We start from the raw sequence: 21,047 nt of genomic DNA, 5'->3' as shown, positions 1-21,047 counted from the left end.
TGTCGCCTTGGGGAAGTCGTTAATTACCTGCGTTCCTCCAACCGCAAAACGGGATGATGATGGCACCTGCGGTCCGAGGACAAGTCAATTAATCTGCTTGCCTCAGTTTCCCCACCTGTAAAATGGGGGTGATGATAATGACAACTACTTTCCAAGGTGAATGTTGTTCGTCTGCTTGCCTCACTCAGTTCCCCCACCTGTAAAATGGGGGTGATGATGACAACAATCTGCTTGCCTCAGTTTCCCCAACTGTACAATGGGGATAATAATAGCACCTACTTCTCCCGTGAGATATTTGTAAAGTACCTGGCACATACTAGACACCATATAAATACTAGCTTTTATTGTCATTATTATTAATTCTTGTTACATGTTTTCTTTCCCCACCCTCCCAATGGTAAAGCCATTTCTGCGCCATGAAAGAAAGTAGTACCCTGGTATCTCCTGAAGGGCTCTTGATTTACTAAAAAAACTCCTCATGTTCTCAGGTACCTCAGATAAAAGTGCGGGTCTCTTGCTACAATTGGAACTGAATTCCCTAACTGAACTGATAATAACACTTTTAATCCCTCAATCCTGTTTTAAAGACCGCTGCCTTAACATTTAAATGTCAACTACACCAGAGGATCTCAAAGTGCTCCCTATAGGTGCCATTTGGTGATGAATATTAATAAACTTATTTTCCATGTGAAGCAAGGGAGTAGGAAGGTTTACCCTGGGGCCTTCCTGATTTTTTTAGAAGCTCTTAGAGTGGATGATTGGAGGAAGGAGACCTTAGAGCCTGGGATTCTCTGTCCCCTTTTTGATCCCTTGGGTTGGAGAGTTTTTCTAGGAAAAGAGAATATTAAGCAAAGGTGGAGAGAAGGGAAAATTTATAGTGGATTACAGATGGCAAAAGACCTATTTGAATAGAGGAATTCATGCGGGAGAAGAGAGGAGGGCATGGTGGGAAATGAAATGGGAAAGACTGCCAAGGGGCTAGTTTGCTTAATGTGTGGACTGTTTTACCCTGTAGATAGTTGGGAAACCCCTGAAGGTTTCTTGGGTAGAAAGTAACCTGATCACAATGGTGTTTCAGAAGATTAATTTGAAAATGTACAAAATGTGTTGTTGGGGAGATGAAATAGGCCAGAAAAAGGTAGAACGAGGTTGAAATTGAACAGCCGAGGTAATAAGAACCTATAATAGGCAGTCAAAGTGGAAATGGACAAGGACAGATTCAAGAGACATCATGACAAAAGAATCAATAGGATTTGCTGCCTGGTTGGATACTGGGGGCTGAGGGTGACAGAGTAGTAAAAGAGGATTACATTTTATGAGTCTGAGTCGCTGGAGCAATGGGGGAATCACTGATGGAAAATGGGAGGGAAATCCACAGTCCTTGATATCTGTGCATTTGCTCCCCTTGTATTACAATAATTCTTTAAGGTTAGATCCTTTGAAGTTAAAGGGGTTTTGTTTGTTTGTTTGTTTTTTTTTTTTGTTTTTGTTTTTGTTTTGTTTTTTCCTTAAAGGTACAGCCTTTCACTTTACCTCATAAGCTTTTTCAGCACAGGAATTCGTGTGTACCTTGTTTATAATTCTTCATGAATCTAGGGTATTGCTGTTTACACAATGAGAAACAGGATGGTGAGGGCAAGGAAGAGACAATTAGCAGCTATGAGTTTGATCCCTCAAGGTAGCAGACACACTGCTGGGGATGACTTGACTAGGAGAGAGTTTAGTCAGAATCTCTTAAGAGTCTAGTAACTCATCCGATCCAAACTCTATCTCTAGGCGAATAATTAATGGCAAAGTGTCTTGACTTCAGTGACAGTATTTTCTTTGACATCCTTCTCAGTCCAATCAAATAAAGTGATACTTGAACAAAAAACCTTTGAAAAATAGAAAAATGCTACAGACATATGACAAACATTTTTCTAGGTCCATAATGTTTATTTTTTAAAAATTATTATAGCTTTTTATTTACAAGATCTATGCATAGGTAAATTTACAGCACTGACAATTGCCAAGCCTTTTGTTCCAACTTTTCCCCTCCTTCCCCTCCCCCCTTCCTCCAGATGGCAGGTTGACCAATACATGTTACATATTTTAAAGTATACATTAAATATAATATATGTGTACATTAAACATTTTTTAGGGGTAATACCTTGGTAATTTTTTAAATTGCAAATTGTAGTGGGAGTTCTGGGTTTTTTAAACCTCTCTAGCATATCAAGGGCATCAGTATACTGTAGTGAAAAGACATTGAATCTGTAATCAAAAGATCTGGATTTTAATCGCAAATCCATTATTTTATTATTTGACCATTGAAGAAACCATTTGATAAACGTCTTGGGGTCTTTTCTAGTTATTTCCTCAGTATAAAATCAATGGGTTGGAATAGATGAAACTTAAATTCTCTTCCATTTTTAGCAGTGTAAATTGTCCCCAAATAAAGAATAATTGGCTTTCATTTTCCACTGTCCAGGAAGGAGCATGCTAGGCAAAGAGAGAAGTTTATTTTAGGAAAGGCTCTAGAGCTGAGATTGACAATACATCCCCTAGATACTTGACAGAAACCAACTCTTGGTCGCAACTAAAATACTCTTTGCTCATGCAAGTGGTTTTAACATCCTCCCTAAGCTCCTGCAATTATTGCTGTCTTCTCAAAATCACTAATGTTCTACCCAATCTGCCTTCATAAGTGTTATCTATGTAGTAAGCATTTACATGAAGGAACAACCATGGTGTATAGTTCTTCATCACTATTTGGTGAATCTTGTGAACTAAATAGGGCATTACACAAACTGGGATTCATCAGATTGTTTGACCCTAGGCAGAAAGGGAAGGATTTTTTCGGATAATTTGGAGGAATATCAATACAAGTTATGTAATACTTTAAGTTTTCCAAAGCATCTTCCACTATATCATTTAACTTTTGCAACAACCTTAAGAGCTATTATTATCCCCATTTTAAGAAGAGGAAGCTGGGGCAAAGTAGTTCACCCATTTTCATACAATTAGAAATCCAAAATAAGAGTGGGCTTGAACGATCTACATGGAATAAAGATATGGGAGGGCCATAGAGAAGGAAGCACTGGGTACAGGTGAATGATAAATTTTCTCACATCAATCTCCACTGGAGACAACATGGATGCCAGTGCACTAGACTGGCTCCTTCCTTAGTCATTTTGTGGCTGTTCTGTCATTTACCTCGTAATATTGACATCAAGGCTTTAAAAATTGTAGAACTGATTACTAAAGATGTTGTGTACGCTTAATCATTAGGAATCAGTATAGATGGTGAAATGAGAACTATATTGAGAAAAAGGAAACCTGGATTCACATCCCATCTCTGCTACTTACCTATCTTTGTCTCTTTTTACAAATCACTTCACCTAGCTGGACCTCAGTTTCCTCAGCAGTACAATGGGGAAGTTGATTTGATCTCTGAGGAATCCTCCAGATCTGTCATTCTATAAGCTTTTTATCCTAAAGGAAGAACAATACTTTTCTTATTTAAATAATGCAATAAACTAATAAATCAAATTTTCTTAGTTTCAGGCAAACATTTGAAAAGGCTTTTTTGTCCACTGTGGCTTAAAGAAATATCTTTCCTTGGGCCATAATTATGTCAACAGCAGGAGGGAACTATCTAGTGGGGGGAAATGTGGAGATTGGGGAAAACTCAGAAGTAGGGCTGATTTCTTATGCTCAGGCATTAAAGCACCTATGAAATGGCATAAAATAGCCTTGAACTTTTTGTAGAAATAAAACTTCTCTTCCAATTTCTTAAATCTCTGTTTAATCTAGAACAACCTATCTCTGAAATCATGTGGCTCCCATGCCCTACCTCAGGCTCCTTCGTATAGAAATCCATACCTTGGCTAACTTGCCCCTGGCTTAGCATTATAATGTTCCTGGCTCTTCCTTGGGTGGCGATCTCTAAGTGGTGACCTTTTGTTCCTGATTCAAAAAGCATCACAGGGGATCCCTAATTCTAATCTATAGTATTTTCTGTTCTTCAATGATCAACATTATACCCAAGATATCCTTGCTTACAAGATGGAGAATTGACAATAATTCAATTGGGTGGATTAATGGCTGATAAAGTACCAATGGATTTAATGGATTTATAATAAGTGTTAATGTACAAGAGACCTTTCATTTGTCCTCCCTCCAACCTGCTTGCTAGCACCTTTCTTCTTGTGTGTATATCTTGTATATACATTATTGTCTCCTACTTCAAGAATAAACACCCTGAAGGCAGAAATTAGTTTTTTAAAAAACATATCTTTGTACTTCAACATTTACCACTGTACTTACCATACAGTAAGCAAGAAATAAATGCTTGTTGATTGATTGATAAACTGTAATTTGGTTATAGTCTACTTACTACTTAGTTCACCCATGATTTTGCAGAAAAAGAAACTGAAGTCCAGAAATATAAAGTGTGACCTTGCCCAAAGTAATAGAAATAATAAATGGTGCAGTTAAGATTAGAACTCGTCTTGCAACTCTAATTCCAATGCTTTTCCTCCTATACCTATTAAGGAGTTTTGAAAAAGGTCAAGGTCTCCCACTGCAGTGGGGGCCATCTCAGTTGTCTTGATCTGTATCTGGTCACTGGATCCAGTTGGCTCTGGAGGGGAAAATGAGGCTGCACAGCCCTCCCTCACTTAAATCCGAATCACTTGCACGTCAGGGTATTTCTCTCCCCCTTGGTCCTCCTTGAGAAGGAAGGACAAACAACAACAACAGTATCAACCTATGGGAAGTCTTTAGTAGCATGCCATGAGGCTCCTTTTCCGGCCTTGTTAAACACACATCATAGTCTCATACAAAAGAACTTCATGATTCACAACTTCTCACCAGATGAGAATTCAGCAAACATGCTGTTTCTTCACATCTTGCCAAAATGAAGTTTTGAATCTGAGTTTTGGGGAAATGCCGCCTGTTCCAGTGTCTGGATCAGATAAATTCCAATCACAATGTAGCCAGTAGCTAGTTTTCCCTTTCTCAGCAAAGCTATTCAGAATCAATATTGCACCACAATGACTTTTCCAGTCTGCACATCCATTGCTGCTGCAGAAATGGTGCCCATTTGGGGGCTATTTCTGGGGAGGGGAAGCCCACCCTTACCCACTAAGGCCATCAAAAACCTAGGTATTGTTCCAGCCTGGCAGATTTTTAAATAGCCAACAGGAAGAGAGTTTCCTTCAGTGCTGTTTCTAGTTCCATTATAAGTGAAACAGGCAAGAAGGATGCTTGTTACGAATAGATGTCAGCTAAAAAGCTATTGCTGGGTGAAAAATACTGCCTATAGATATTTTCTTTAATTAATAAATATACTGGAGGAATGTGGTTTCCAGTAAAAATCTTCTGAATCCTGAGACCCTCCAAAGCAATTAATAGAATAGTTAGTGCAGGAGCCATTAGCCAGAAATTATTTCAGGCAATTTGTGCACTTGGATTAGGGGGAAATTACATCTTTATTTAGTTAAAGTAACCTTTCATCTCTTTCACATATGAATTTAATTTTAAAAGATCTTATTTCGAGAAGAGATCTACAGATTTCACCGGATTGCCAAAGTCCAGGGTACAAACAAGGTTATAAACTCCTAACTTGGAGGGAAGCCCTTCACCAAAATCCTTTTCTAATACTTCAGGTAGGCCTAGAGGTGACCCTAGATTTTCAAAGGCTGTGCCGGCAAAACCCAAATTCTGTTAGCTCCTACCAAACCGGAACAGCTTTGATTAAGGCCCTGACTACAGCTTGTGTTAAGGAATGAGTCTGGCCAAACAGGTTCAGATCCATCCTTGGCAGAGAGGCGACCTGAAGGTGAATGGGACACTATGTAGATACTTGCGTATGTCTTGGGTCCTTTAAAGTACCCAGCGATAATGACGAATTCTGTCTTGCAGTTCTAGGAAGACTTCTTGATGAAAAAATAAATTAGCAAAAGTAGAGTAAAATAAAAACAAATCAACCAAAAAAAAAAAAAAAAGATTTCAGGTCTTGAAGAGGTTTCTACTGACTCCTAGCTAATTTTTCAGTTCGTCTATTCAGGAGGGGGAAAAAATCATTCTTTGGTCTGTGTACCCAGTATAAGTTGATTGATTTCCTTCCCATTTTAAACAAGTTATTTTTGTATCAGCTAAATGGACATAGGCCCAGCTTTGAAGTCAAGAAGACCCACCTCTGGCATAAACTCCTTGTATAGCTGAGGGCAAATCATTTAATTAACCTCTTGATATGCTGGGAAGTTTTCTGAGATGTTTTTCACAGTGGAAGTTCTCTCCATCAATGAAACACCAGTTTCAGACTTTTGGGGGGCTATCCCCATTAATGAAACACCAGTTTCAGACTTTTGGGGGGCTCTCCCCATTAATGAAACACCAGTTTCAGACTTTTGGGGGGCTATCCCCATTAGTGAAACACCAACTCCAGAGTTTTGGGGGGTTATCTCATAGACATCTCCAGATACCAGTAGCTTAGAGATTGTTGGAAGATCATTAACTTCTCACCTATTTGTTTTTGTGTGTAGTACCAAACACTAGGGACAATGTTTCCTTGAAAGCAGTGGGTCTGTCTATAATGCTTATGTAAGGCCTTTGGCCACATTTTCCTTGATTTTCTGTAGGAGGTAATGCTCACTTTGCTTGTGTCAGGTGGTTAAGGTAAATGCTGGTCATAATGTGTTTTCCTACACACGGAATTTTGCTCTAGACTCCCTGGCCGTGATACTATGTAAGTCACTCCATCTCTAACTTGTGTCCGGACTTTAAAAAATAGGTTTCATATTACCTGCCCATAATCTCCAGGATTTTGAAGGATTAATGAAACAATGAACATCAGGTGTACCAAAGTCTTTGAATGAGAGAGGCTTTCTGTAGTACAAAGCAATATTATTTTAAAGTGAAGTGTACTTTGCTATACGAATGCCTAAAGAGCAGGAATAGCATGATGATAACTTAAACCAGGATTATAAGGTCGTCTTATTCATACCTTTCCTTTTAGAGTTGAGAAAACAGAACAAGAGAGATTGAGTGGCTTATCTCAAGTTACCTAGGGAGTAAATAGAAGAGGTGACAGCTGAATGGAGGCTCCGAGTACTCTGTCCACTACCACACTGCCTTTCATTTCTAAATTTCTAAAAACACGATGAGAACTGCATCGTGGATATTCATATGACTCCACAAAATGTATTTTTTTAAACTTGTAAAACTAAAACAAAAAGATAGAGTGGGAAGGAATAGTTATGTTTGCCTTCATATTATGGACTGTGGCCAGCAGGAGGCTAGAGCTGGCCAGGAATCAATCAACAAGCACTTGGAAACTCCAGAAAGCTGAGAGTTAAGGCAGGCAAGAGGAAGAGGAAGAGTCTAATGTCTAAGATCTAGGTTGGCATGAGCTTCAGAATTCAAATGCAAACAGAAAACCACTGCAGCTGTTCTGGGTGTAGGCAGGGAGATGGAATCGAGAATTCAGTAGATCACAGTCGAGAAGGGCAACGCTGATGGGTTGCTGGGTTAATGCCTTTCTGGCCATAGTGATCTTCTCTTGATGATGATTGCTCAAGAAGAATTAGTGGTCAAATATGGCAGCTCTTTTATTTTGCTCCAACACTAGGTATACCTTTTCCCCAAAAAATTCTTTTTTTATGGCTACACAAAATTATTTGAAAGATATAGTTTTTTTATTTATTTAAAGTAAGCAATAAGATTTTGATAGAAAATATAATACACTTAGCTTTTAGGACAATTATGCCTTTTGACTCAATTAAAAAATTTTTTTAAACTGTCTTTTAATTCCTAGAGGAGTTAAGTAATACAGTGGTTAAAGTACCAAACCTAAATACAAGCTCAGGTACTTACCAGCTGTGTGATCCCAGGCAAGTCACTTAACCCCATTTGCCTCAGTTTCCTCATCTGTAAAATGAGCTGGAGAAGGGAATGGGAAAACCCCTCCAGCGTCTCTGCCAAGAAAACTGCAGAGGGGGTCATGAAGAGTTGGACATGACTGAATGACAGCAACTTTTATTTCCCACGTAAAACAATCATCTTCAAAAGAGAATGTGGGGTCTGAGATACCACTACACACCTGTCAGATTGGCTAAGATGACAGGAACAAATAATGACAAATGTTGGAGGGGATGTGGGGAAATTGGGACACTAATACATTGCTGGTGGAGTTGCGAAAGAATCCAGCCATTCTGGAGAGCAATCTGGAATTATGCCCAAAAAGTTATCAAACTGTGCATACCCTTTGACCCAGCAGCGCTACTACTGGGATTATATCCCAAAGAAATACTAAAGAGCGGAAAGGGACCTGTATGTGCCAAAATGTTTGTGGCAGCTCTTTTTGTTGTAGCTAGAAACTGGAAGATGAACGGATGTCCATCAGTTGGAGAATGGTTGGGTAAATTGTGGTATATGAAGGTTATGGAATATTATTGCTCTGTAAGAAATGACCAGCAGGAGGAATACAGAGAGGCTTGGAGAGACTTAAATCAACTGATGCTGAGTGAAATGAGCAGAACCAGAAGATCACTGTACACTTCAACAACGATACTGTATGAGGATGTATTCTGATGGAAGTGGAAATCTTCAACATAAAGAAGATCCAGCTCACTTCCAGTTGATCAATGATGGACAGAGGTAGATACACCCAGAGAAGAAACACTGGGAGGTGAATGAAAATTGTTAGCACTAATATCTGTCTGCCCAGGTTGCATGTACCTTCGGATTCTAATGTTTATTGTGCAACAAGAAAATGATATTCACACACATGTATTGTACCTAGACTATATTGTAACACATGTAAAATGTATGGGATTGCCTGTCATCGGGGGGAGGGAATAGAGGGAGGGGGGGTAATTTGGAAAAATGAATACAAGGGATAATATTATAAAAAAATATATATAATAAAAAATTAAAAAAAAAAAAAGAGAATGTGGGGGCAACTAGATGACTCAGTAGATAAGAGTTCTAGAGTCAGGAGGAGTTGAATTCAAATTGATCTCAGATACTTCCTAGATGTGTGACCCTGGACAAATCACTTAACCTCAGTTGCACGTGCACACACACACACACAGAAAGACATACACAGGTAAAGAAAGATGTCTATACACACAGAGTGATGAAGACACACACACTGAGACAGACATACAGATACATCACACACACACACACACACACTCATGCAGTAAGACACATACACATAGAGACAGAGCTATAGCTACATACACACACACACACACACACAAATTATGAACTAAGAGAGAACTGACAGATTATTGTTGCTTTATTTCCTTTGGAGACAAATTCCCTTTTGTTAAAAGAAAACCCCCTCCGCTTTTCCATGTCACCTATAGCTCAGAAGAAAAGATCGATTCTTATTCTTAGATTCTTACTGAATTCCTGGTTTGTGGCTAATTGTGTTTAAATGTAATGATGAGGAAAAGTCTTGCCATACCTCCTTTCTTTACTTTAAAAAAAAAAAATTTATGGGGCAGCCAGGTGGTGCAGTGGTTAGAGCACCAGCCTTGAATTCAGGAGGACCTGACTTCAAATCTGGTCTCAGACACTTCCTGGCTGGGTGACCCTGTGCAAGTCACAACCCCAATTGCCTCAGCAAAAAAAAAAATACACACACACACACTTTTTGAATTTTTTATCTCAATAGACTCCTCACTGACTTCTCTCTGGCAATAATGACTGGCAACATTGGCCACAAGGGATGGTGCAGGCAACATCGAATAAATTAGACTTTATCTTCTCTGTTGAGAAAAAAGAATTATGTTTGATGTTTTACTGCCCAGAACCTGTATTGGTGGTTGCAATTCATCTGAATCCAGTTGCCTATTAGTATTAGTTCCTTTTCCATTGTTATAGTCAGTACATATTATGATCTCATTTATGCTTATTTCATTTAGAATCAGTTCATCCAAGACTTCTTATTTTTCTCGGAATTCTTCATATTCATTATTTCTTTTGGCTGGGTAATTTCCCATTCTGTTCTTTTACTCCCATATGAACAGCCACCCCCAACTGGCAGACACACACTTTTCCCCTCTGGTTTTTTGCTTCCACAATGCAGTGAATATTTTGGCATACGTGAGATCTTTCTTGGAATATATGCCCAGGAGAGTCACCTTTTTTTCTCATGAATATATTTATAGAGTTTACATAAAACCTCTCCTCCCAAGAGTTCATATATGACTTTAAACTAAGGTCTTTTCTTATTTTCCAATGTTTCCTTGGAGGATCTCTGATCTTAGCTATATAGAAATGGTTAACCAATGAAAAATAAAATTCTGTGTCTACTAGCAAAAAGGCTATATACAGGAAACCACTGACTACAGTTTCATGCAGGATATCACACTGAGTGTGCAGGAAGGGAAGAAGGATGGAATGTTAATGTGTGCATTAATTGATGCAAGAGACATCTTATAAAACTGCAAAATAAAAAAGGAAATCATTTCTAGAGTTTGTCTACATGTGTCTCATATTTCAGGATTTATGTCTAGCAACTCAGCAAACAAGGGAAACGCTAAACAAGATTCAGAATAATTATATTGAGAGGGTACAAGCCTGTTGTAACATATTCCCAGTGAAGTTATTATAAATTCTAGGTAGGGTTTTTTTTTCCCATAATTTTTTGATTCAAAAATTTTTTTAGGTCCAAATAACTATAGGCACACAACTGAGCTTTTTTTCTTCTCCTAGAAAAAAAATCAAGTTTTAAATTGATATTATTGATGTTTTTTTGCTAAATATTGTCTATTAAGCTTTATAGTAGCTTCAAGGTAATTTAAAATCTTTTCTTTGTTCTCTCTTAAATTTGCCATGTCATTATTGTTTGATTATGCTATACCAATTCTAAATAGAAAAGTTTTTTTTTTTTAACAAGGTGGTAGAAACATTTCCTGAGTATTATGCCAAATTGAAAATTAGATAAAATTAAGAAAAGTAAACATAAGAAATTAACTCACGGGATTATAACTTGAATCAGCCAAAGTGTTAGATCTCTTTTGATACAAAATATATTTTCCCTGTAGATGTAGTTTCAGGCTTTGTTTTTCTTTCAGATTTTTTTTTTTTGTGTTTGTATTAACCAAACTTGTGATTCCATTAATGGAAAGAACTTATGGTATGGAAATTCCCAATACAAATGCGGATCAGTAACTAGTTTCTAGTTTGACAGTTTCTAATGATGTGGCTGGGTTTTATTTTTCATATATCCCTTTTATGTTCCAATGTTCCTTTCCACCCCTGAATATTAACTTTTGTATCAAAGCAAAATAAACCAATTCATTATATTCATCTTAAATATATTGGTTTTTATTTTTGATTAACTAAGGTTACAGAAAGCTCAGGACAAACCATAATCTATCTCTCTCTCTCTCTCTCTCTCTCTCTCTCTCTCTCTCTCTCTCTCTCTCTCTCTCTCTCTCTCTCTCTCTCTCTGTCTCTCTCTCTCTCTCTTTCTCTCTCTGTCTCTCTCTCTCTCTGTCTCTCTCTCTCTGTCTCTCTCTCTCTCTGTCTCTCTCTCTCTCTCTCTGTCTCTCTCTCTCTCTCTCTCTGTCTCTCTCTCTCTCTCTCTCTGTCTCTCTCTCTCTCTCTCTGTCTCTCTCTCTCTCTGTATGTGTATATATATATATATGTGGATTTGAGGTATATATTAAAACAAAGATAGAGGTAGCTAGACAGGAAATGACTATGCAGAAATTTATTTTACTTGACTATGTAAATTTACTTTAAGAGTTTGGTCTTTTTCCATTGAATAGGGAGAGTAGTGGAGATCAGGAATGAAAGGGATAAAAAGGTAAAACTTTTAATAGAAAAAATCAGTATAGTTTTTTTTGTGTTGTTTTCCTTTACATTATTGTGGTTTTTTCTTATTCATTATTTTTATGGCACAATAATATTCCATCATATTCATGTGCTACTATTTGTTTTTATTCATTTTGTTTTTAATTAAATTACATTAAAATTTTTAGTTTGAATTTAATAGGCAACTCATACAAAGAACAAAACATTTAGATGAATCTTTGAATTTCTGTTTAATAGTTTGGTTTTTTAAAGTAAGTATTAATTTAAATTTAATGAAACTAACAAAATTGCCCTTGTTTGCATCTCTGTTGTGATATGGGAGCCATCTGCCAGTGGCTGCTGGGGACTAACTCAGACCTGTAGAAGATAATGGTATTAATGATACAAGGAAACTAAGAGGCAGTTGCTGTTCTCTGACCTCTCTCCTCTTCCCTCTGCCTCCAATTTATTTCATTCCAGTCCACAAGCAACACCTGTGTCAGTAAAGGCTGCTTTGCAACTCTTTCAGGTGCTATGGCCTACAGCTGTGGAGGCTCTTGGAGAATTGACTTGCCCCTTCACTTAGGCATGGTCCTTAACACATCTCCTTGTGATATTTTTTTGTTTTCTTCTGTGTATTTATACATTTCCTTCCCTTTAATTTCCTTTTCTTTATTGCTGCAGTTTTTTTTCTTATTACTCTCACCCTGCAACAAATTGAAGTATAATTAAGAGAAACAGATTTAGACCGTATCTGAAAACATATGTCTTATTCTGTACCTCTGGGTTATGTGCTTCACGCCATTTATGCCACTATGGGGCATATACTCCAAGTATATGTATAGGTCCTATATGTATACACCAAAACACTCAAAGCATTGCTTTTTGTGGTATCCCCCAAACTTGGAAATAAAGTAAAGAAATGCACTGTTGCTAGAGCTGAGTTGGTGAAACCATATTAGAAAACAATTTAATACTATACCTTAAAGTCCTTAAACTGACCCATTAACCACCACTACTATTACCAAATACGTGCTCCAAAGAGATGAAAAAGAAAGGGAAGGCATCCATTTATCCATTCATACCCAAAATTTACAGATTTGGATTGTAGTAAAAATTCCCCTTAGTTGGGGAATGACTGAGCAATTTATGGTATATGAATGTAATAAAAATTTATTGTCCTGTAAGAACTGATGAATTCAAAAGATTCAGAGAAACTTGGGAAGAATTGTTATAAACTGGAAAAGAGAAACGAGCTGAATAAGGAAAACGATTTGAACTGATCTTAACAATAAAAATAAAAATGTATGAAGTATGCTTTCTATGTCTTGGTAGAATAGTGAAGGCCCACGGATATGGAGTGAGACAGAAATTTTTCAGACATAGTCAATGTCTAGATCTATTTTTCTAAAATATACTTACTTGTTGGAAGACCATTTTCATATGGTGACAATAGCAGGAAACAAGTCACATCTCCATGTTACCAGAAAAAGCTACAGAATAAGGTGTGAATTAAGCCCATTTTTTTTTTTAAAGGAGAAGACATATAAGACCAAAATGATGGTAAGTTTTGCTGGAAAGGATTGCCAGTTGTGGTCCCTAAACCACTTCAAAAGTCTTAGTGCAATTTTAAGCTATTAAAAGCTTATTTATGTTATTGATGCATAAAACTACTAAGCAGGCTGACTTCTGAAAGGCCTGGAAAAATCTACATGAACTGACGCTGAGTGAAGTGAGTAGAACCAGGAAAACATTATACACAGCAACAAGATTATGTGATGATCAACTGGGATGGATGTGGCTCTGACCAACAATGTAGTGATTAAGGCAATTCCAAAGACTTGGGATGGAAAATGTCAGTCACCCCCAGAGAGAGAACTATGGAGAATGAATGTGGATAGAAGCATAGTATTTTTATCTTTTTGTTAGTTTGCTTTTTCTTTCTTGTGTTTTTTTCTTTTGGTCTTATTTTTCTTGTATCATGACAGATAATGGAAATATGTTTAAAAGGATTGCACATATTTAACCTATAACAGATTGCTTGCTGTCTTGGGGAGGAAGGAAGTAAGGAAGGGAAAGAGAAAAATTTGGAATGCAAAGCTTTACAAAAAACATATGTTGAAAACTATCTTTTATATATATTTAGAAAAATAAAATACTATTTTTTAAAAAGGAAAAAATTGTGCTGATTGATCATTTATAGTGTATATATAAATGAATACTTACATACATTAAGTACAATGCCCAGAGTACTTACTGAGCATGACTAAATCTTCTCTTGCACTACTAATTTGATTTTTAGCATGTTCCATATTAGGGGTGTGTGGGTGTGGGTGTGTGTCTGTCTGTCTGTCTATTTGTAAATGATTTTCCCATTTAGACTGTAACCAGTGGTCCTCAAACTTTTTAAATAGGGGCCAGTTCACTGTCCCTCAGACAGTTGGAGGGCCGGACTAGAGTAAAAACAAACTCACCCTCTGTCTCCTTCACTCAGCCCATTTGCCATAAGCCGGGGCAGCATAAACGTCCTCAGCGGGCCGTATCTGGCCCAGGGGCCATAGTTTGAGAACCCCTGCAAACTATTTGAGGGAGGAGTCAAGCTTGTTTCTATGAATCTCTTCCTCTGGTTCAATGTCTTGTACAGAGCAGGTACTCAGATATTTTTTGACTTAATGATGAATGTTTCTTTTTTCTTCCTGAGGCTTACCATTATTTATGTCTTATATCTTTTCTCCTTAAAAAATGAGCTTAATTACAACCTGTTCCATAATTGTCATTTTTCTGGTAACATGGCGATGTAAAATTGTTCTAGCTATTGTCATCACATGAAAATAAGTTGAAGGGTAGGAGAGGTTACAAGAAGGCTGGTATTTTTATGTCATTAGTGGAAATCTGAATTGGTCCAGCTGTTCTGGAAAATCATTTGGGAACAATTAAAGAAAAGCAATTGCTTATACCATTTGACCCAATGATCCATCAGCTGGAATCAATGACAGGCATAAAGGTCCTTCACGGGCCCAATTGCTCACATTAGTACTTTTTCTAGTAACCCCAAATTGGAAACAAAGTGAACACCCATTGATTGGATAATGGCTGAAGAAACTGTGGTTCATAAATATAGTGGAATGCCATTGCACCATAAGTAATAATGCGTGTGAACACTTCAGATAAACATGAGAAAGCATATATGAAATGATACAGTCAAGGAGCAGATCTGAGAGCACAATATGCATGATAACTCTAAGAACATAAATGAAAACAACACCAAAAGGCAACTAAATTAAGAATGTATTATTTTGTTAGGCTTAAGTACTTTTATTTATTGCAAAGGAGGGATTCCTGGAGTATGTTAGAAAATTATTTGTGTAACAAAAATGAAATAAAAGGCATCAATTACAATAGAAACAGAAGTAAATGAATTGAAGTAGTTGGGTTTAACTGAACTGTTAAAAAGGACAAATTTTTGTTTAAATTGCCTGCCAGGTTAATTTTCTTAAATTATCTATTCTTGTTGGGCCATGCACAGGTTTAGATGGTTGTTCTTGAAAAAATGAGTAATATAGTAGTATAGGACATAGATTCAATATTACACGTTTGAGGGATGTTTAATTACCCATAATTTATTCTAAAGCATATCTGGTTAGAAGCTCACCTTTTAATAAGACTGAACTGATTTCCCACTCCAGCCAAAGAGCATGGATTGCCCTGTAAAAATAGATTACATTATGCAGCCTATACCGCTGAGAGATGACATTCAGCAAACCTTAAGATATTTACTGTGCTCGTTTTGTGACTACAAATCATATTTGTAGGCTCCATTCATCAAATTTGCTTTGCATTCTGCATATATGACAGAATCAATACCAAAATAAAACAGGGTGAAATAAGCCTCCATACATAACGAAGGAGTTTTCCCAGTGTCATCAAAATGTCCTCCTGTAGTAAAAAGTAAAAGATGACATTGCTTACCACCCTTTTGGAATTCACTAACTTTTTACCTTTGCTATGCACTTTGAAGCTTGATGAAGTTACTTGGAATTATAGAATGCTGCTTAAAATATTTGTATTCAACAGAGATTTAACATGCTATATTTCTCTCATTATAACATATACCTACTTCCAAGGGAAATGAGTCTAAAATAGAACTGCATCTCACAACATGATATCTTTGAGGCAGCAAGTTAAATGTCAAGGTTGCCCCATGAGTTTGTGGGCCTGAAAAACAGAACTGGTTATAAAATAGCTAGCTCCACCTCAGTATTATGAGACTGGGGCCGCTTGCTCCCTAAAGCCCCATTTTTAATATTAGAGAAAGGAAAACTGAGCAGGTAAATATTCTCCTGAAAAACATGAGCCATTCCATTCTGTGATGGGGAGGTTTCCTATGCCCAAAGGAAGCTGGAAATATAAATTCACAGAACACTTTGTCATCTTGCTTTGTTATGCTCATGAGAAGCAGGAACAAAAGACCACTGTGCAGATTAATTGCAGCTTCTGTGCCAACATCTGTTGCAGAGGATGGAGAAGTAAAGAACTTTTATTTCAAATTTGCCAAGATTTGTCAGACTAAATCAACCTGTATCTCAATAGCTCGTGGCTTTAATATGAAGCTGAACAAAGGAGAAGGGAGGGAAGAAAATAAGGGGGGAAATGAGATTCAAGGTTTTTTCATTATTGGAGCTGTAGAGAGACCTCCCACAATGGGGAACCTTCTGCTGCCAGTGGTACCCAGGCAGACTGGCAGCTTTTCTTCATCAGATAGTTTTAAGGGGTTCCCTGGAAGGAAAGAGACTCTCTGATTTGCCCAGCAGTCATGGAGCTAGTCTCAGAGCTCAGATCTTCCTGGCTCTGTGGCCAGCTCTGGATCCATTACATTAAGGTGAATGGTCAGAGATTTCAAGACCACACAGATAACACATACCCATGTAGTAACAATAGGAAGACTTGCATGAAATGTTGCTGAGCAGTGAAAATGGAACAGAGAGAATATGCAAGATGACCACAATAATTATGAGGAATATCTCATGGCAAGAGGTAGACTGTGAGGGCACAGTGAATAATATGCTGTCATATGACCAATGTATCAGGGCATTTCTGTGCTTTACAATAATTCCTTGTTATGAGAGGATTCTATGTCAGGAGGAAGAAAGGCGAGTACTGGGAAATGATATTGCTTTTTTTTTTTTTTAAAGCTAAGCATAAATAAATATTTTTAAGGGTTACAGAGAAGGATCAATAACTATTGATCCATATGCCTACTTTCTCAGCTATATAAAATCTTTATGAAAATGGTCTCTGTGTATCTGAAACCATGCTGTCTGCAATCTAGCTCTCAGGTTCATCCCCCTCATTCCCCGCCACCTAGAACCTGGACTCTATCCCTCCAACTGTCTCAGGCTATGAAAAGTGCACTTTGGCTTTATACTTCCTGGAATTAGGTCTCATTTCTAAACAATAGTCCCTAAGTCATAACATTCCATTTCTGTATTGCACTTCCCATTAAAATGTGAGCTCCTAGAGGGCTTACTTTCATGTGTTTGTATTCTTGATGCTTAGCACAATGCTTGGCGAAAAGTAAGCTATTAGTAGGTGCTTTATCATTCATTTATCTAGGCTATCTTGATCAGAGTAAGAGAAAATAACAGGCACACTCTCACATATATTTTTCTTTTTTTAATAATAGTTTTTATTTTCAAAATAAAGGCAAAGATAGTTTTCAACATTCACCTTTGCAAAACCTTGTTTCAGATTTTTCTCCCTCCCCACTTCACCTGACCCTAGATAGCAAGTAATCCAATGTTTAACCTATATTGCAATTCTTCTCAACATATTTCCACATTTATCATGCTCCATAAGAAAAATCAGAGCAAAAAATGAGAAAGGAAAAAAAAACACAAGCAAATAACAATAACAAGGTGAATATATTATGTTGTGATCTATATTCAATCCCCATACTCCTCTCTCCAGATGCAGATGGCCCTTTCCATCACAGATCTATTAGAATTGGCCTGAATCTCCTCATTGTTGAAAAGAGCCAAGTCCATGAGAGTTGATCATCAAATAATTTTATGGTTGCTGTGTACAATGTTCTCTTAATTCTACTCACTTCACTTAGCATCAGTTCATGTAAATCTTTCCAGACTTTTCTGAAATTATCCTGCTGGTCATTTCTTACAGAACAATAATATTCCATAACATTCATATACTGTAACTTATTCAGCCATTCTCCAACTGATGGGCATCCTATCAGCTTCCAGTTCCTTGCTAAACAAAAAGGGCTGCCACAAACACTTTTGCACATGTGGGTTCCTTTCCCTTTTTTATGATCTCTTTGGTACTTTCACATATATTTTTCTACAATGGATCACAATCACACAGCTAACTGAGAGGCATAAAAAATATAATATCAGACTGTGTTTATTACTTATTTAGTAGAAAAAAGTCATTTGATTTGGTAGAGCTAAAATCAACCTTGTGGCTCTTTTCAAAGAACCACCTATTAAAATGTTAAGATCATAGCATAGTCTATGACAGAACTATAGAGATGTTTAATCATCTTTTGAATATCACTCTTACAAGAAACATGTAAGGGGGAAGTAGTGTTTTCCTAAAGTGTATGATGGCATCATGGAGGATAAAGTGTGTACAATCCAAATACAAGAGTGATTAAAATGGATGTTGAAATTCCCCAGATAACAGCTTTTTTAAAAAAAATTTTTTTCCTTACCAGATATATGCATGGGTAATTTTACAACATTGACAATTGCCAAACCTTTTGTTCTAATTTTTCCCCTCCCTCCCCCCCACCCCCACCCCAGATGACAGGTTGAACAATACATGATAACAGCTTTTTTTGAGGATAATATTATGCTTATAGCATCAAGTTTCAGGACACTATTGGAAGTCATTAGTGAAATCCACAGTCACCCAAAAGAGTTTAGGTTAGTACAGGAAAACCCCAAAGAAAAAGCCTGTGTTTTGCTCAGATAAGAAGATAAGGTTGAATGGATAAGCTTGTGACTGAGTCTAAAGCAGATGAGTGAGCCTGAGTTTAATGGGAAGAGATTGGGCAGTACCTTGTAAAACTTAAAGATCCTTCCCAATTCAACAACTCATCTTTTTGATGATGATTTTGTCCAAATAGTGATACTGTGGGACTGGGAATATGGAAAAACTAAGTCTTAGAAAAATCACAATTGTAGGTAGCTCAAAGGCCAAGGAAATGATAGATGATAGCATTAGTAGTTCTTAGTGTATTGCTACTGATTTGTTGCATGAGAAATGGCAGAAAAGACATTGAAACCATGCATTGTGGCCTAGTGGAAAGCCCACTGTTTGAGGAGAAGATCCACGTTGGAATCCTAACTCAGCTGCTTACTGCTTGTGTGATTTATTTTCACTTTTCTTTGGTTTCCTTGTCCTTCAAACAAAGAATCTAAAATAAAATAAGATCTAAAGTCTTCTTATTTTTAATCCTTGGTTGAAGCAAGCCCTTCTGTATATCTAAAAAAGAAGGTGATTCAGCCATGAAATTAGAGGAATGACCTCATAATAGCAATAGAATTCACAACATCTTAAAGAATTGGTGTAAGGTCTCAAGTGTTACAGATGTATGGAAGATTTGTGGGAGGTCTTTCCTGATTTTTCTCAGTTGTTAGTCACTTCCCTCAAAATAAATATATATTTATTTGGCATGCATTTAGTAATTACCTACTTGTGGGTATATTGTATACCTTGACTCCAAGTAAACTATAAACTCTTTGACACAGGAACTCTCTTACCCCTATGAGAATAAATGAGATCACTGACCCATTGAATAGAAATACTATCAATTGTTTTAGATTATTTGCACTCTTATATTTCTGTAGCACTTCCATATTTCTAGGATCTATGATTTGATCATTGTGGCTGATCCAGGTCACACTCCTTTACATCTTAGTAAATGGTTTTTATAAATTTTTGTGACAGAAACAAAAAGAAAATAAAACAAAAAAATTCTACATATCCTCTGGTGGCTAATACTTTGGTGAAGAACCTCTCCTAATTTACCTTGGATGGTTGTCAGACAACTTCACCAGGATTTATTTCTAAATTTTTCAACTTTGTAGGAGCTACCAGAGATTGTTCTCCACTGGCCTAGTGTTCAGAACTCCAAGATGGATTCCTAATCATGATGAGACAAAAGAGTGATTAAGAAAGCAGCAAGGATTTATTAAGTACTTTCTATGGGCTAGGCAAAGTAAAATTAAAGAAAAAGCCAAAATTTGACCCCAGAGAAGATCTCAGAAAATGCCTGTCCATGCCCTCTTTGCATATGTGGGGGGCTGTGATTATGGATTGCTACAAATGCTGTCAGATGTGGTTGATGTATTATTTGATTTCACTAAATTTCTTTTCTTTTTCTTAAAATCATGTAATAAGGTGTGCCTCACTGGTGGGGGCAATATCCAGAAATTAAGATAATATAAAAATAAGACATATCAATAAAAGTAAGATTTTTAAAAGAACTGTGCTTTTAAAAAAAACTTCTTGTAATGTAAAATTGAATGATTTTCCTATTGATCATTCTTTATAAAAAGTATTCCTTCCTCAGCTCTTTCTCCATCACATGCCCACTTATTTTTCTATTTTCTCTCATTAATTGCTTTTGTAAAATACTGTTTTTCATACATACAAAATTTTTGAGGAGCTCACATTGTATTGGATATTACAGATTCTTAAGATCAACAGGGATGTTGCTTAAGTGATAAGGAAGATTAATAAAGCTTTTGTATTTAATTGACTTACCCAATTCTATTTTATAACCAGTAGAGTTCTGACCTCTATTTAAAATAAATAAATAAATAAATAAAGCAATGAAGATACTGATGTTACCAGTTTAGTGAGTATTTTTAATATAATATATTTAATTTTCTTGGTGGGGGAAAGGTTTGGTCCTTTCCGATCATCTCTACTAACTTCCTTTAATGTGTTTAACTGAGGGGCTGAAGAAATGCCCACAAGATTAGACCCTCTCCTGTAATTATAGTACTTACAATGGTTTCAGTACCAGGGAAAGCTCCAAGCCAGCATACAACAACAAATTTAAATGAAGATGGCAATCTTCAGCTAATGAATTCAGCTAATGAAAGTAAATAAATTTATGTTCTCACTGTTAAAATTTCTTATCTTACTAGTGTGTGTGTGTGGGGGTGTGGGCACATGCTCGTGTGTGGGTTAACAATGATGTAAATGGTTATTTATTATTC

The 21,047-nt window shown here is 36.8% G+C and overlaps 1 protein-coding gene across 1 annotated transcript in view; it reads left to right on the top strand.

The window, feature by feature from the left end:
* Positions 1 to 21,047, top strand: part of APBB2 (amyloid beta precursor protein binding family B member 2) — a 423,157-nt gene that overhangs the window by 310 nt on the left and 401,800 nt on the right. The window lies entirely within an intron of this gene.

The sequence above is a fragment of the Sminthopsis crassicaudata genome, chromosome 6 (assembly GCF_048593235.1).
Source record: "Sminthopsis crassicaudata isolate SCR6 chromosome 6, ASM4859323v1, whole genome shotgun sequence".
In the NCBI taxonomy this organism is placed as follows: Eukaryota; Metazoa; Chordata; class Mammalia; order Dasyuromorphia; family Dasyuridae; genus Sminthopsis; species Sminthopsis crassicaudata.
The sequence above is the reverse complement of the archived record's forward strand: the minus strand, read 5'-3'. Positions and strand labels throughout refer to the sequence as shown.